Here is a 6,000-nt window from a genome sequence, read left to right as displayed (position 1 = left end):
CGGCCGGGTTAGATTAGTAAAGTGCAATTTTAAATTTCCCGCGAAATATTCTGCTGAAAACGTCTCGGTATGATGACGTTTGCGCGTGACGTCACGGATTGTGCGGACATATTGGGACACCATTGTGGCCAGCTATTAAGTCGTCTGTTTTCATCGCAAAATTCCACAGTATTCTGGACATCTGTGTTGGTGAATCTTTCGCAATTTGTTTAATGAACAATGAAGACAGCAAAGAAGAAAGCTGTAGGTGGGATCGGTGTATTAGCGGCTGGCTACATCAACACAACCAGGAGGACTTTGAGTTGGATAGCAGACGCGCTACTGTGAGTACAGCTTTGGCTTCCAAACATTTGATCGCTTGCCCGTACGTGCGTGCCGCTCTGTGCATGTCACGTACGTAACTTTGGGGAAATATATGTGCTGTATGAACTTTACGGAGGTGAACGGTACTTTGGGCTGTGGGATTGAGTGTGTGTGCGGGTGTTTGATTTGTATTGGTGGGTTATATAGACGGGAGGGGGGAGGTGTTTGTTATGCGGATTAATTTGTGGCATATTAAATATAAGCCTGGTTGTGTTGTGGCTAATAGAGTATATATATGTCTTGTGTTTATTTACTGTTTTAGTCATTCCCAGCTGAATATCAGGTCCCACCCACCTCTCACAGCATCTTCCCTATCTGAATCGCTTCCACTGCCCTCTAGTCCTTCACTCTCACTTTCCTAATCCACAAATCTTTCATCCTCGCTCAAATTAATGGGGTAATCGTCGCTTTCTCGGTCCGAATCGCTCTCGCTGCTGCTGGCCATCATTGTAAACAATGTGCAGATGTGAGGCGCTCGTCGATGTTCTCTACTAAATCCTTTTAGCAAAAATATGGCAATATCGCGAAATGATCAAGTATGACACATAGAATGGACCTGCTATCCCCGTTTAAATAAGAAAATTTCATTTCAGTAGGCCTTTAAGCCTTTTACCCCCCTGGTGGCAAGGTGAGGCACTGCCTGAAATTGATTGATTGAAACTTGTATTAGTAGATTGCACAGTACAGTACATAGTCCGTACAATTGACCACTAAATGGTAACACCCGAATAAGTTTTTCAACTTGTTTAAGTCGGGGTGCACGTTTATCAATTCACTCCCCTGACAGCACGTCACTGCTCCAGCCCCCCCAAGCCCTGAAAGGGACAAGCGGTAAAAAAAAATGGATGGATGGAAGAAACTTCTCTATGGCTTTGCTCCAGACTTCTTCTGTTTGTTTGATATTGTCATTACTGCCACAAGTGGTGGAAAAGTGTATTAATACTGAGTACTGCTGCAGCCCATATGGACCGTATATTTTTTTGGCGGCCCGACAATGGTTAAGAAACACGGAACTAAAATATCAAAAGTATTTGAGTATCAATATTACAGCATAAATATCTGGTATCGGTGCTGTCGACATTTCAGTTTCGACTCGCACATCACTAAATAGAAGGAAGCTACAGTTTGCTGTGGCCGAGGTCTTCTCCCTTGAGTGTTGTCTGTTTCGACTAAACTTTTTTTTTTTTGTAGTTTAAAAAAATAAAGCTATCCACACCGCTCTTAGGCTTCTTTTAGTGCGCCAAACGTGTCCCAAAAAAGACGAGTTGTGTCGGGCCCGAGCGTCGCGTCGTGTGTTGTGTTGTGTCTCTTTAAGTGCGGTAGGCAGTGCTGTTGGTCCGCGCAGGAGCCGCGCTGCACGCCGCTGCCTCTCCGCAGCTTTGCACTGCCGTCCTTCACTTCGGACGGGGGCCGACGGAGGCTATAAGCTCATCCCGCAGACCTGTGTCAAATCCAACGCCGCGGCGGAACAGATGCCAGGGGCAGGGGAACAAGGAGGGCGGGCTGCCTGGAGCGGACGGGTGAGCCTGCGGTCCCCACATGACTTATTAGTGGCGGGCTCCCAGGGAGCTGCAAGCGGCGAGTCGCGGCACATCTGCGGCGTGTAGATTATTGAAGAGCACTCAGACTGCGCTGGAGCTCATAACACCGAACTGGGGAAACTAAAGACAATACGGAAGAACATGTTGAGTTCTCACAAGATGTGGAGACCTGCTTCTGACTGGGGTAAGATCCTGTTTAGACGTTTTTCTCATGTCTTTTAGTTGCCTTCCTAAAGTGCTGGTAAACATCTCCATGTTTTACTGAGGAGTTTTTTTTTCATGTGCTGCCATTTGTTAAGAAAATTCTGTCTATTTTAGGAGCACTCAAGAACAAGAAATACCTAAGTGAACTTGTCCCTTACATGGAAATAACTTTTGTTATTCTTACCATCCATCCATTTTCTACCGCTTGTCCCTTTCAGGGGTCACCATTACTTATTCCCACTGTATGCCCATGTTGGGTTGGTGCTTGGATGATGCTCAACAATCCTTTACTCCCAAGTGTGAAGGAGTTGACTTTCATTTGAGCCTTCCTGCTAATTTTTAACCAAAGCACCAGCAATTTGGATGCAGAACGCAACCCAAAGTAAACCTCATTCTCTTTCATGTGTTTATTTGCTTTAGCGGATTAGTTATCACATTAAATATTGATATTGTCTGCCTGTTTACTGTACAACAAATGCTCAGTGGAAACACAACATTACGTACGCCTGCACAATTTGAATCAGTGACTTTACAGAGATTTTGATTGACACTAGGGCTGCAGCTATCGATTATTTTAGTATTTGAGTGATCTTTAAATGGTAAATGGGTTATACTTGTATAGCACTTTTTTACCTTCAAGGTACTCAAAGCGCTTTGACACTATTTCCACATTCACCCATTCACACACACATTCACACACTGATGGCAGGAGCTGCCATGCAAGGCCCTAACCACGACCCATCAGGAGCAAGGGTGAAGTGTCTTGCTCAAAGGCACAGCGGACATGACGAAGTTGGTAGAAGGTGGGGATTGAACCAGGAACCCTCAGGTTGCTGGCACAGCCACTCTCCCAACCGCGCCTTCGATGTACTAGTTTCTTCAATTAATCGAGTAATCGGTAAAACACTTTATAACTTCAATGCGTATTTTAAAAGTTAAAGTTAAAGTACCAATGATTGTCACACACACTGGGTGTGGTGAAATTATTCTCTGCATTTGACCCATCACCCTTGATCACCCCCTGGGAGGTGAGGGGAGCAAGCATCAGTCGTGCAGAAACAACGCCCGCATATTTAAAGTTCCAGGCACTTTGGATAAAACACACTTTATTGCCTCAATGTGTATTTTAGGTGTAGTAGTTAAGATAAACTATCGCAGCAGCTGTGCGGAAAATCAGTCCGCGTATTTAAAGTTCCGAGCACTCCATACTATCTAGATTTGATGCGTTTTTTTATTAGTCAATAAACAATAAATCGAAGCAACAGAATATAAATTGAAGCAAAATAATATAAATCAAAGCTTTTTTAATCAAATTAATTGATTAATAATTGTAGCCCTTATTTGTGTAATCTATCAATTAGTTTGTTTGATTAATCAAGTAATCGGTAAAACACTTCATAACCTGAATGTGTATTTTAAGTAAAATAGTTGAAATAAACTATAGCATCGGCCGTGCAGAAACAATGTCCGCATATTTAAAGTTCAGGGCACTTTGCGTTCCAGATTTGATACATTTTTCTTAGTTACACTTATTAAAGGATTAATTGAAGCGATATAATATAAATCGAAGCAAGAGAATATAAACCTGAGCTTTTTTTCCTATTTAATCGATTAATCAATGCTGCCCCAAATCGAGCGAGCTATCGATTAGATTGTTGGATTAATTGAGTAATCGGATAAAACACACTTTATTGCCTCAATGTGTACTTTAGGTGAAATAGTTAAGATAAACTATTGCAGCAGCCGTGCGGAAAATATGTCTGCGTATTTAAAGTTCCAAGCACTCCATGCGATCTAGATTCCATGCGGTTTTTTTATTAGTTACACTCAATAAACAATAAATCGAAGCAACAGAATATAAATTGAAGCAAAATAATATAAATCAAAGCTTTTTTTAATCAAATTAATTAATAATTGTCGCCCATAATTGTGTAATCTATCCATTAGTTTGTTCGATTAATCCAGTAATCGGATAAAACACACTTTATAGCCTCTATGTGTATTTGAGGGTAAATAGTTGGAATAAAGAAACTTTATTCTTCTTTTATAATAAATGCACATTATCCACATAGAAATTAAGTTTTTAACATGTGTGCACAAATACAATTTAGAAAAACACGCAGATCACGTCCCCCACACACTATTGCTCATTTGTGCTCTATAGCAGCAGCCGAGTGGAAACGATGTCAGCGTATTTAAAGTTCTGGGCACTCAACTCAGTCCAGATTTGTTATATTTATATCAGTTACACTTAAACTTTTATCCTGCACTACCATGAGCTAATGCAACAAAATTTTGTTCTTATCTGTACTGTAAAGTTCAAATTTTAATGACAAAAAAGGAAGTCTAAGTCTCTAAGTCTAAAGGTGGAGGGAACTAGTCGATTTTTAGGTGCATTGCAATTCGGACATGAACGATCATAAAATCAATTAGTAAACGACTAAACTTCAATAATTGATAATCAATTTATTTACTGTATATAAAGTCAAGCAGACAGTTCTAAAGTTTGGCTAACTGCAGCGAGCCACCTCACCGAGAGATCCCACCAGCTCCCTTATTATAAAGCACTTATGTTCCAGTTTTACACACATTTCTATTAATTTAATTCATGTAATGGGAATTAATTTAACTGTTTCTTATTACAAATACACTGTTTTTAAAAGTTGCAAGTGATAAACGCTTATTTAATGAAACGAAAATAAATGTAAAACTGCATCAATATACATAACTTAAAGATTCATCAATAATTGATTTCTAATCATCGAATCGTAGCTCCTGAATCGTAATCGAACCGTGAGCTGCCCAAAGATTCCCACCTCTAGTTACACTCATTAAAAGATTAATCGAAGCATCCATCCATCCATCCATCCATTTTCTACCGCTTATTCCCTTTGGGGTCGCGGGGGCGCTGGAGCCTAAATCAACGTTTTTTTCAAAATGTGTAATCTTATTTTTTTTAAATAAATGCACATCTTCATCATTTAAATGTATCTATTAACATGTGTGCATTAATAAATATATAAAAAAAACAACCTCACCTCTCATGTGCGCTATATTGCAACGGGCATGCGCAGTCTTAAGTCCGCGTATTTAAAGTTCCGGGCACTCCATGTGGTCTGGATTTAAAAGGTTTTTATTCGTTACACTCATTAAATGATTAATCAAAGAAAAAAAATATACATCTAAGCTTTTTTACAAACGATACATCATTGCAGCGCGAATTGGCACTGTCAGTAAGATAATAATTATTCATATTCTAATGTCTTATTCCCACCGTATTTTGCATAATACAGAGAAGCATTACTCCTATTTTGAGTAGAAAATATGATCAAACATCAGAAACAGCTCTCTGTATCATGCAGTTTCGACACCACAATAATAAACATAATGTTCTCTGACAGTGTCACTCAAAATTCCACCTGTGTTGTCTTTGTAAAGAGAGACTTTGTGATACAGATCGGTAGAGTGTGCAGGTGTACATAGTGAAGGGTGCTTAGTGTGTGCGCTGTATTCATTTAACAATTTTTCCAAGATGTATATTTTAGTCTTCGACTCTGTATATCTGACAACTGTTCATTTGTATGCTTTGAAATGTCGATGCCACACAGAATCCTTGTTAATGATTTTAATGAGTGAACGTCTGCACATTCAGCAGATTGCACCACATCTCCCCTTCATTGTTTGTGATGGCCTCAGTACACTGTAGATCACCGTATCGAACCATGTCCTCAGCGCTATGTGCAAAATGCAAGAAAAAAGGTTACGGCGGTTTAAAAAAAAAAAAAAAAGATTGAATAGGTCACAAAATGAGTTGATGCATTGGCAATTAATTGGTCATGCTGCTTCTCTTCCAGCACTGGAGATGCCAGTAAATAAGAAGTATAGAGCACGA

General features: G+C 39.9%; 1 protein-coding gene across 1 annotated transcript in view; it reads left to right on the top strand.

Annotated features, from left to right (window-relative positions):
• Positions 1-1,320: 1,320 nt before the first annotated feature.
• wscd2 (WSC domain containing 2) overlaps positions 1,321-6,000 on the top strand; it is a 208,778-nt gene continuing 204,098 nt past the window's right edge. Inside the window, exon 1 of the mRNA XM_062051310.1 lies at positions 1,321-2,088. The gene's annotated coding sequence lies outside the window, so the exon portion shown is untranslated. The remainder of the gene's footprint in view (positions 2,089-6,000) is intronic.

This window comes from Entelurus aequoreus, linkage group LG06 (assembly GCF_033978785.1).
Source record: "Entelurus aequoreus isolate RoL-2023_Sb linkage group LG06, RoL_Eaeq_v1.1, whole genome shotgun sequence".
NCBI classification, from domain to species: Eukaryota; Metazoa; Chordata; class Actinopteri; order Syngnathiformes; family Syngnathidae; genus Entelurus; species Entelurus aequoreus.
The sequence above is the reverse complement of the archived record's forward strand: the minus strand, read 5'-3'. Positions and strand labels throughout refer to the sequence as shown.